Here is a 12415-nt window from a genome sequence, read left to right on the forward strand (position 1 = left end):
ACAAGACTGTTGCACATCATATCGCTTTGGAAAGGCATGCCTAGATATTTAGTAGACGTGACTTGACCATGTCAAGCAGCTCACACCATTCTAACATTACTGGTATGCTTTTCCTACTCCTCTGCATTAACTAAGATTTACCCCCATTTAGAGCAAGCTGCCTCTAATCACAACAAGTTATCCTGTATCCTCCTGCAGCCACATAAAAGACGACGTTTGCTCACACAGGTACAGAAAAACGAGTACAGCAAAGTTCACTGGGCTGCTAGAACATGCGGCTGCTTTCCTGGTCACTCCACCAACACTACTACATCCCGAGTAGTCCGCAAAATCACCAGAAATGAAACCCATAGAAAATCTGTGGCAAAGGCTGGAGTAGCAGGTGAAATGCTGACTTCAGCATCAACGCAATTTAGAGGAACTACCAGATGGAATCCTCATTGGGTGCCTTAACCTGGAGGTGACATGCCTGCACGAACTTGTGGAGTCACCTCCTAACCGAATCTAGGCGGTCATCAAGATCGAAAGCGGAATTACATACAATTAAACGATGGTTGTATTGATCTCTCTAGCAGTAACTAATATTTTGTTCGCTGAGATTACACACTGAGGTGACACAAGACAAATATTCTATTTGACCTCACTCGCAGCAACTCGATATGGCTGGGACTCAATGATTCGTCGTTAACCCCTTTCAGAAATATTGATTCATGCTGCCGCTATAGCCGCTCTGAGTGGTCGCGCGGTTAGAGGCGCGATGTCACTGACTGTGTGGCCCTCCCGCCAGAAGTTCTAGTCCTCCCGCGGGCATAGGTGTATGTGTTGTTCTTAGCATAAGTTAGTTTAAGTTGTGTGTAAGTATAGGGACTGATGACCTCAGCAGTTTGGTTGCATAGAAATTCACACACATTTGAACATTTGCTGCCGCTATAGCTGTTCATAACTGCGCAAGAGTTTCCAGTGCAGGATTCCATGATCGCCCATAAATGATCGATGGGATTCATGCTTTCTGATGCGGGTTGCCAAACGATTCATTTCAGCAGTCCAGGATATTCTTCAGGCCAGTCTCGAACTATTGTGGCCCAATGGTATGGCACATTGTCATCCATAAAAATTCCATTGCTGTTTTAGAACGTGAAGTCCACAAATGACTGAAAATGGACTCCAAGTAGCAGAAGTCAATAATCGCTTGAGTTGGACAAGAGGACCCTTTCTATTCCATGTAAGCATAGCCCATACCATTATGGAGCGACCACAAGTCGCCTTGTCGACAAATTGCGTCAATAGCTTTATGGGGTCTGCGCCACACTGGAGGCCTGCTATCAGCTCTACCCAACTCAGATCGGTACTAATCTGACCAGGCCACGATTTTTCAGTCATCTGCAATCCATCCGCTAAGGTCACGAGGCCAGAAGAGGCACTGCAGGCGATGCCGTGCTGTTAGCAAAGGCACTCGTGTCGATTATCTGCTGCCTTCCACTTAACACAAAATTTCGCCGTAGTGTCCTAACCCATACCTTCGTCGTACGTCCCACGCCGTACGTTAATGCGGTTATTTCATGCGATCTTGTTTGTCTGCTAACACTGGCAACTCTACGCAAACGCCGCTGCTCTCGGCCGCATGACACTGCGTTGTCTAGACTGAGAGGTAATGCCCAAAATATGGCATTTTCGACACACACTTCACACTGTGGATCTCGGGATATTGAATTCCCTAACGATTTACGAAGTGGAATGTCCCATGCGTCTAGCTCCAACTACTCCTCCACATTCGGACTATGTTAATTCCCATCGTGTGGCCATAATCACGTCGGAAAACTAATCACATGACTGACCGAAGTACAAATGACAGCTCCACCAACATAATTTGAGAAGACAATACTACTGTCGTAGGTATGTTGGATATATCACCATATAATGACATTTGTCATCTCAGTATACATTGTATTCTTAAAAGCTTTCACACCAACACATTCAACCTGCGTAGTTGCTAGGTACAACGTCATCTTTGTTTACATAGTGGTTGTGTGTTCCTTCAGTGCACTGTTACTCACTTGTCATATAGACGTGGCAGCTCTAGTATGATAAAAAAAATTGGGTTAAATATATTTCAATTCTTTCAATTTAAGTCTGTGTTTCATACTAGAATGTCGTGTTCCCAGTTTGCCACAGCTTTGCCACAGGAGACACGAAAGCGGTAGAAGACGTCCGTCTTCTGGTCGGCTCCTGATCGTTGTCAAAAGGAGGCTAGTTTTTGATTACGCAAAGACTTCTATGATTTGGAAAAGAACAACCCGGATTTCTTTACGTAATCAGTATGAATTTTATAATTACCTAAGGGACCTTTAACAATGAACAACAAAAAATAGCATTTGCAAATGAAATCATTAATAAATGCGGCAGCTATGAGTTGTATAGAAGACAAGGAGCGGCCTTCTGTCTACGACCAGGATGCCGCAGTATTCTCTGCTGTAGTAAAGGCTGTTTGATATTTACAAAAACAATATGACATGGAAATAAAAAAAAATATAAAGGAAAAGAATAGAATAAGAAATGTGGTAAACACTAAATATATTCAAACAATTCTCACTAGCAAATTAGGGCTTATTTATAAACTATATAACATACATAAGTACTTTTCTGACTGTATGGTGCGATCAGATTTCAGCCTGCCCTGTGCTGTCTCCTTGGTTTACGTTTTTGTCACAAATTACAGTCATTACTTTTCTCCTTCGTTAAAGACAATTCTTGCACTTTTCAACACCTTCGCAACAATAACTTGCCGATTTACAGTTTCGAACATAAATTACTTGAATTTTATTAATTAATAATGTTGTCTGCACGCTGACAGGACCGCTCACTTTTCTAGCTTAAAGTCGACCTTCTTTACGTTTTCACATTACAAGCAGAAGTACATTAAAATCTGAAGATCTACAAAAGTTTTTTACTATCATTTTTTATTTAGATCGAAGCGGAACGTCAGTTCAGCTTCTGTTAAAATGTTTCTTTGACTGCGCAATCGATGTATTAGCGTCCGCGCTAGATGCGCATCTTTACAGTTATGTAAATTATATAAAACAAATGTCTTTCAAAGAATATGTCTCAACTCATAAGTTGATAATTTAATATACAGATAGGTGAATGCCTTTCCAAGGGTACTCAAAGCTTTCATACGACGGAAATCCCAATAATATTTACCGAGCGAGGTGGCGCAGTGGTTAGCACACTGGACTCGCATTCGGGAGGACGACGATTCAATCCCGTCTCCGGCCATCCTGATTTAGGTTTTCCGTGATTTCCCTAAATCGCTTCAGGTAAATGCCGGGATGGTTCCTTTGAAAGGGCACGGCCGATTTCCTTCCCCATCCTTCCCTCACCCGAGCTTGCGCTCCGTTTCTAATGACCTCGTTGTCGACGGGTCGTTAAACACTAATCTCCTGAATGAGATTTTCACTCTGCAGCGGAGTGTGCGCTGATATGAAACTTCCTGGCAGATTAAAACTGTGTGCCCGACCGAGACTCGAACTCGGGACCTTTGCCTTTCGCAGGCAAGTGGTCTACCATCTGAGCTACCGAAGCACGACTCACGCCCGGTACTCACAGCTTTACTTCTGCCAGTATCTCGTCTCCTACCTTCCAAACTTTACAGAAGCTCTCCTGCGAACCTTCAATGTACTCTCTTCCTCGGTCTCTACACCGCTCCATACGAATTTTCCACTGTTCATAGCAATGCTACAGATCATTTTCGGTAAGTCCATACATTACTTCCGTCGCTTTTTCTTTTACTGCTTCAACAGTCTCTAGTTCCATTCAAAGCTGACTTGACTTTAGGGAAAAGAAAAAAGTCACAGGGGGCCAAATCAGGTGAGTAGGGTGGATGATCTAAGATGGGAATGTTGTGTTTTGCCAAAAACGTCTTCACTGACAACGCACTGTGAGCTGGGGCATTGTCTTGGTGAAGGATCCATGACTTCTTTCTCCACAAATCGTTCCGTTTTCTCCATACTCGCTCACGTAGGGTAGCCAGGACGCTAATGTAGTAATGCTGATTCACTGTTTGTCCCTCTGGTACCCAATCAATGTGCACAATCCCTTTGATGTCAAAAAAAACAATCATCATTGCCTTGAATTTCGATTTTGACATTCGTGCTTTTTTTTGTCGTGGAGAACCAGGAGTTTTCCAATGCATCGATTGGCGTTTAGTTTCGGGATCGTAAGTAAAAAACCACGATTCATCGCAAGTAATAACATTTTGTAAGAAGGTGGAATCACTTTCAGTGTTTTCCAGGATGTCAGAACAAATCATTCTTCGGCGTTCCTTCTGTTCAATTGTGAGACACTTTGGAACCATTTTTGAACACACTTTGTTCATGTTGAAACTTTCATGAAGAATCTGCCTAACACTTTCCTTGTCAACTCCTGTTAACTCAGACACTGCTCTGATTGTTAAACGGCGATCTTGTCGAACAAGTTTACCGATTTTTTCAATGTTTGCATCAGTTTTCTGCCAGTGCGAGTGTCATCACTGGTGTCTTCGCGGCCATCTTTAAATCGTTTAAACCACTCAAACACTCGTGTTCGCGATAAACAATCATCGCCGTACACTTGTTGTAACATTACAAACGTTTCACTTGCAGATTTTCCTAGTTTGAAACAAAATTTGATGTTAACACGCTGTTCTTTCTGTACACTCAACATTTTCCGACGCACAGACAAAACGTCAACTACTTAAAACAGACGCCACGGGAAGACTGAGTGCAGGAGGCAGATGAAACTCGAGCCGTAGGCGGAGCGAGAGTCACGTGACAGGCCACGCGACTTTCAGCCTTATTGCATTCGTTTTATTGTTTCTAGTCCGGTTTTTTTCTAGCCACACCTCGTAAGGTGCCCGAAATGTCTGTAAGAAAGGCAGCTGCGTATTTAATTTCCATGTTATGAACAGTGTTTAGTATCGTATTTAGTGCATGATCTATAGATTTTCCCGCCCTGAAACCGAATTCGTACGGACTACGGCCAAGCAGATCCTTGTGCGATTGCAAGCAATCGCACAGAAATCGTTCCCGAATCTTGGCCGAGGTGTTAATTAAACATATATGTCTTTATGTTTTTTGGATCTGAGGGATCCTTGTACTCTGATTTTTTATTATTACGACATTTGCTGTTTTCCGGACCGCAAGTACAGCCCAGCCGTAGCGCATTGTTGAGCAGATCCCTCAGGTATGGAACAGTCTGTGGAACGACTATTTTCAGTGTCTCTGAATGGATACCATCTGGCATCTTTTCTGTTCTGTGGTTTGGCAGTCACAAGCGCAATCCCCTCACATGCAAAGGGAATAATGACGGTACCATTTTCATAGCAAGAATTCATTAAGATTCACTGTCGGGTATGAATCTGTTTATCTGACTGTTCGTCATAGGGAAGGAGTTTGTTTAGCAGGAACTGTACGTAGGGGGGAAGGCCTCAATCATGTCCAAGTTTCACCCAGTCAGCCTCATGAAATAACAATCGCTGATGTCTGTCCTGTGTAGACGTGTGTAGCTGTGTGTCCATGTTCATGATGATAGCGCACCACTGTGGCCGCTGTGAGTAGCGTCATCCACGAGCCCCCTCTACGTTATAAGTGACAGTACACTGGAATTGTTGTGTCAATCCTGCTGCTGGCTCCCCATGGCACTATGTGGGTGATTGACTGATTCGGACTATTGACGATATACAGGTTGTATTCATTTAGCATCTCATCGACTTGGTGCCCCTAGTCTTCCGTTGTGTTAGAGTGCCGTATCGTTGACCTAGAATTTATATCTAAAGTTATTAGCAATTTTCTGTTATTGGTATATTCGGCAACGTCTTTGATGTAACTGAGATATGGTGTTTGAGAACCACCCTCAGATGAACGTCACTCGTTTGATGTGATTTTGCCCTTTATGTGTTGTATACCCTGTTATGTTTCAGTGTGTCACGTTCGTGTTCTGTCATGGTACTTTCTCAAATGTCTGTGCAAGTTTCGTGATCTTTGTTATTGTTAGTGCACATGTCATCATTAATTTCGTGTTGCTCTCGTTTGTGATGTCTACGCTTTCCACAGTCATTACTAACTAATTGTAGTTGCAATTCTTATGTTCTTACCAATAAGGAAACCAGCGTGGTAGCTCATTGGTAAATTCACGTTTTAGATGCCTTGCTACCTCACAGTGCAAGACACCTTGCATGCACAGTAGGTCGATGTGTTGCATTGTCTGTAATGTCGCTGAACCGCGTCGCTGGCAACTAATGACGGTAGGATTTCAGTATCATAGAACGTCTCCTGGACGAAGCCCATTTGTTGCCGCCATACCATTGCGCAGGGCCATGACCTCGCTCTGGTAGTAGGAGAGCTGTATTTCCGGCGGTGAATGTCTTCGTACGCGCTGTCAACATAGTGGAATGAAGGTCCTCTTGGCATTTCGTGGTCTTAGTAAGCATAGTTTTGATATTTCGTGGTCTGTGTTAGCGAACAGTTTTTAATGTAACTGTTTGTGTGTGGGGCTTTCCAGATCGCCTTCTTTGTTGCAAGTACAGTTTCTGTACATACGCGGTACGCAACCAACCGCCTTATCAGTACAGTTGGTATGAATGTGCCCCAGTTTGAGCACTTGTAGCAGACTGCTTCGTCTAGCCCACGGCACTTAAATGTGTGACCTGAGTCATGGCAAGTGTAACATTGTGAAGGTTTTTATTCTAAGCTCTTCGAAATCGATGAATATCTGTTCTCCTTGCTTAACGGAGAAGTGGGCTGGAGCACCATCATGTAGTAGCCACATAACCCTTCGAACCTTCTACAGCACTTCATTCAGCAGGGGAGGCAAAATTAACCGCAGGAAACGCCGATAGTTCCGTCCAGTTAGGGGACGTGGAAAGAAGATTGGTCCCAAAATATAGTCGCCAGTTATCCCATCCCACACATTCCAATTGCACCGAAGACGATGATTCACTGCCACCATACCGTGGAGGTTCTGCATACTATCCCACAGGTGACAATTATGAATGTCGAAGATGCCACTCCATTCAAAGCTGGCCTCGTCTGTGAATAGGATGGATTTCACAAATTTTAGAATCGTGGTTGCCTGGTGAAGAAACCAGTGACAAAACTGCTCCAAATGTGGAAAGTGTGTCGCTTGTAAGCCCTGCACAAGCTGAAAGAGTGTAGTAACATCTGTCATGGAGACTGCCACAGTAACCTCTACAAACGGCCCCATTACCTGTTACTGACGCGGCAGTTGCCTTCCACAGTGTTAATCACATTTTCCAACAAGTCTGGTGTCCAAACATTTAGGTTACTTCCTTCATGATTTCCTGCTTCCTGAAATAACCCCGTTTCAGACAAACGGCGAAACACTGTTCCAAGCATTGAATGCTGTGGTTGTTGTCGCCGGGTGTAAGTTTTCTGATACAACCTTGATGCCATTTTGCCTTTATGTAAGTAAACACCACGTCAAGCAAGCTCTCGATTCTAATACTGAACCATGTCTACAATGCCTTATCACATCCACTACAAGGTGAGTCAGCAAGAGAAGTGAATCGGACACATCATTAGCAACTACTATGGAAGGAGAGGGCGCTAGGTGTAACACTTTCATGCCGATGTGCTCTTTGACCATTTATTATTGTATATATACTTACTTTTATCTTTATGTAAATTTATATGTACACGATATATGAATTAATTTGTTTATTTTGCTGTATAATCAGTTATGTATATTATGTAAATATCGCTGAGTAATCGCTGAGGGGATGTTAGGGAAACGTTACGTTTTCGTCAACGAATAAGTGTCGTTGGAGTAGCGGCGTCTCTGGACGCGGGAGGATGTTACGTCAGAGTGCGCTCTACACAGAGAGAGAACTCTGGTGTGAGACTTGGTGAAGTGCGGACGCATGGATTGCGTGCCCTGTACTGGAGGAGTGATTGTTCAGCGGCACGTGGCAAGTGATGAGCGTCGGCGGTGGAAATATTGGCTGCAGCAACATCAAGAACCCACCACGCCAATATCATTGCCAACAACTCCGGTGCTCGCTAATTATCATGGAAAGGAGCCAGCAGCAGTATCGTCGTCAGCAACTTCGTCACGGCGAGAGTGGACTGAAGTAAGATTGCTGCGTCACAGCTTATTGTCAACTAGTTTTGTAACGGCGTTACTCAGAGAATGAATAATTACCATAGTTTAATCAAAACTGTTTACCCATGGTTCTCCTAAAATCATTCACCAAGTAGGTTCCTGTTCTGTCCTATCGTTACCATAATCCGAGTACCGTTTATGAAAATGAAAATTGCAGTGCCAGTTAATTTTGCTTATGAAGTAAAAGATTCATTTAGATTAAAGGTTTGAACTTAAAGCTTTCAGTAATTTCAGTCCCACTAACTTTAAATTTGAGCTACAATCTGAGGCGATCTGATTGTTGCAAATAGTAAATCAATTAATCAAATTAAAATGATTCCTGGCACTATGAACAAAAGCACTAACTAGAATTAATGAGTGAGTGCAAATATCAGTGATTATTGTAATTTGATGTTAGTAAAGTTCTGGTTCACATTTTGACTTGCAGTCGTGTTAAAGTATAATAATTACCTTTTGATAAGCAATTATCAATTTCTACTTCCCTGTCCAGAAGTCAATTGAGTTTCTTTTAATTATTTTTTTGCCATTTTCCAAAATTCATATGAAGATAGTAGACATTTTTGTGAGGTATTACCATTGTCACTTGCAACAGTAAGTAACCATTAATCTAAGTGTTGTCTTGTATGTTTCAAAATTTCACCTCTATTAGTTAATGATATTTTGAGTGCAAACTATTTTCTTTCTCGCTTTATTATGTAAATGTTTCAATTGTCTTTGCTAACGTGCGTGCAGCCCTCTGTTGCCGCTCGTGTTCGAGTAATTCTTGACATTGACTGTTCGGTTCATTAATTCACTTACCGAACAGAAATTTTGCCCATTTGGGCTGGCAACCGTATTTCTTTTAGTTATAATTATTTCAGTAACTCTTATTATTCTGTTCCGATCCACGTGGTACCCTTTTTCGTTGGCACAGAACGTGAATGATTTTCGGACAACCATACTAAATTTTACAGTAATTAAGTAGGCGGAATAAGTTGTTGTCTTAGAAGGCATCTTGTTGTTAATCTCCTCCACATTTATCGATTTTATATTGAAACTTCGGGACGATAGCCTTTTCAAAATTTTATTCCAATTGTTTAGGCATATGCTTACATGGTCATATATTTCTAACATTGTCGATAGAAGGGAAGGGGGACGTTACATAGGGCGTGATGTATGATGAACATTACCACCCTGTAGGACAGATAGATCCATACTGTAAGTGTGGCTGGATCGTCCAGCGCAAAGTAGACTGCAGTCTCTGTAACAATGCATGATTGAATAAATGGTCTCCAGCATGGAAATCATGAATTTCCAGAGATGAGTTCATTAGATCCTTTTTGTTCCGTACCCTCCCATCGACCAGTCTCTAGAATTTGTTCACTGTGGAAAACATCGTCCTGTAGTATGAGTACATAAAATACCGCTTTAAAGGTCGTTATGTTTGGTATAGGGAAACAAACCTTCGCTGGGGACTCCTGAAGATACCTATGTGTCCGATGAACACACGCCATGCGGTACAATGGCCTTTCTGTCCTACGATACAAATCACAATGTGGTTAAAGAGGTACAGTCCTGCTCAAAAGTATCCGAACGACCTGAACTGCATTTCGCCTGATTCGCATGCAACCGGCATAACGCGGCTGTCTAACAGGTCCTCTAATCGCTCCATGGTACAATCGTTTGACTATTGAAAATGGTTCCAACATGTCACCACTAGAAAACACTGCTCTGTAACGCAGTAGCTCAAGGTATGAAGTAATACCATGATGCTACAAATACCACGCAACACCTTATCACAGATAACACTGTCCTTAAGGCTTGTAAGCTCACATTTATTACAATAAATTACATACCTGAAATGTTACCAGCCTCATTATTACGTCAGGTAGGTAATGCACGTAGTAAGTTCGTCGTATTCATGATTTCCTCTTCAAAAAAACGTACAGTACTTATTATTTAACACAAAATGACATTAAAAGTTTAAGTTATCCACGAGCAGCTAGCTGAGAATATGTATGAACTTCACGTGACGCAACGAACCGTCTCGTTCTGCATATGGATTCAAACACAGCCCAGGCAGACTAAGCAAAGATTTCGAGACGGACGCAAACTAACAGTCGTTCCTGATTAGGCATACAGAGAGTGATATACCTCGATTTTAGACAGTATCAGTTAGCAAATAACAACTTTAAATTACATAACACAAACATTTTTAACGGACGCGAATTCCTACCCAGCATCTATTGTCTCTATTAACGAACTACGAGAGATGTTAAATATTACTCCTTCACAAGTAACTTACATGAAAGGTCGTCAGGCAAACCTTTGTGTTGGACAGGGATTCGAACCCAGATCCTAATACGATTGATACCGAAACACAACCAACCGTGACATATCGGATTTTCTCGGCAGTACTTAGATGTTTTAACTGAAATGGCGAAACGAAACATTAATTTTTTCCTTCCCAGGACTCCAACCCGGCACCTATCGCTGTTATATTCAGAAGAAAACGAACGTTAACTATGGGTTTGTTCCACCAGCAGCGACATGTGAGCGTGTTTGAACTAGAAATGATATGACGAAGAGTTCAGTGCTCACTGGGTATAGAGCCCCACACATATCGTTGTTGACTGCACACAAAGAGACGTCACCTACTGAATTTTTCTCCAGTAGCAGCTGGGAATAACATCTTGAACTTACAGTGATCTCGCAAATAGTTCTGTGTCCCACTGGGAGTCAACAACGTCAGATATCGTTAGTGTTGACAAAGAATGAAAAAACATTAAAAATTAAAATTATTATCCACCAGCAGATAGGTGTTCTTATGCTAGAGCTTGATAATACGAAATGAAATCTTTAGTGCCGGGCCAGGATTCGATCCCATTCACGCGTAATATGTAGAGATGTTGAAGAATCTGCAGTTTTTAACAAACAACACATTTTAGCCGATCTGTAGTGTCACGAAGGGATCAAATTCCGCGTTAAGGGCGATCTGAGTTGCATTCTCAGTTCAGAACCAATTTTATCGACATACGGAAGCTCAGATAAAAGATAGAATAAGTGTCCTGTGACCCTACATAGCGTTTGTTTCGTCACTAGAAATAAATAACTAGTATGAGAAAGGTTACTGGTGATAGAGTTTCTACATGTCGACACTCCAGACTTTACTGTGGTTCTGCCTAACGTCTACTTGGCAGAGATGAAATATCATCTTTAATGTGATTTTAGACCACACTGCCATTATATCTTCTTCACGTGGTATAAGAAATTACCAGCAGTCCAACAGATCACCAAACCCTCTTTTCTGTGATTCATTTTTCTGTCATAACGCCGTTGCGCCACGCTGGATGAGAATTCTGACACACAGGCTCCCTGTAGTAAATTGCTGCATGTTCAGTAAATTTATTTACTTGGTTGACCGAATCACCATGAACTAGCTTCCTCGGCTACCCAGTGCATACATTCGACTCTATTTTGTAATCACCGAAATAAAATCACTTAACTGCCACCTACACAGAACTGCCAATAGTGTAGGATGCAGAAATTTAAATAGGAAGTGTTCCTTTCCACTTGAGCTATTCTATTGCGCTATCTGTCTGTAAAAAACGTCATGCAGCGCAACAGGAAAGCTGTAACTGTTTCTCTCAAAAGTCTAGACCCGGCCATTTGCATTATCTCGCAGCTCTGTGGTATGCAGAAGTTCTGGAGGAATTGTTGTTCAGCTCTGGAGCTGTTGTAGCTACGTATCAGCTAGTAGCGTAATGCCAAGTGTCGTGCACCATAGACAAAATGTCGCGAGTTCGAGTACATTTACTGCTAATTTGTTTTAAAACGCAATTCTGCTGTCTGCTGAAGTTACCAATCTAATGGTACTTTGAACATTATTCCCTTCACTTCTCAACCCAAAATAGCCGCATGTGGAAAAGGGGCTAACTTCTGTGACATTTTGTTCTTTTCAGGTTTAATAGACAGCCAGGCAGCAGATGCATCTCGAAGCTTTTGCATTATGTATGGGGAGAGCGCTTCGTGCTCAAATACGTCAGAAAAGTATTTTCTACATTAGCTGTCGTGTAGTAGTGGCATTTTATTCTTCTTCAAATACTGTTTGATAGCTTTAACTCAGAACAAGTTTTCTACATGCATATAATCGATAAAGTGCATGTGCATCGTCAGACTGTTATAGATAACATCAGAGAATTCGCATACATCGGTGATGATTAATTTCGCTCTCATGTTTACTATTCTTTCAACAACACTAAAGGAAACCTTACGAAAATTG

This window comes from Schistocerca serialis, chromosome 10 (genome assembly GCF_023864345.2).
Source record: "Schistocerca serialis cubense isolate TAMUIC-IGC-003099 chromosome 10, iqSchSeri2.2, whole genome shotgun sequence".
Lineage (NCBI taxonomy): Eukaryota > Metazoa > Arthropoda > Insecta > Orthoptera > Acrididae > Schistocerca > Schistocerca serialis.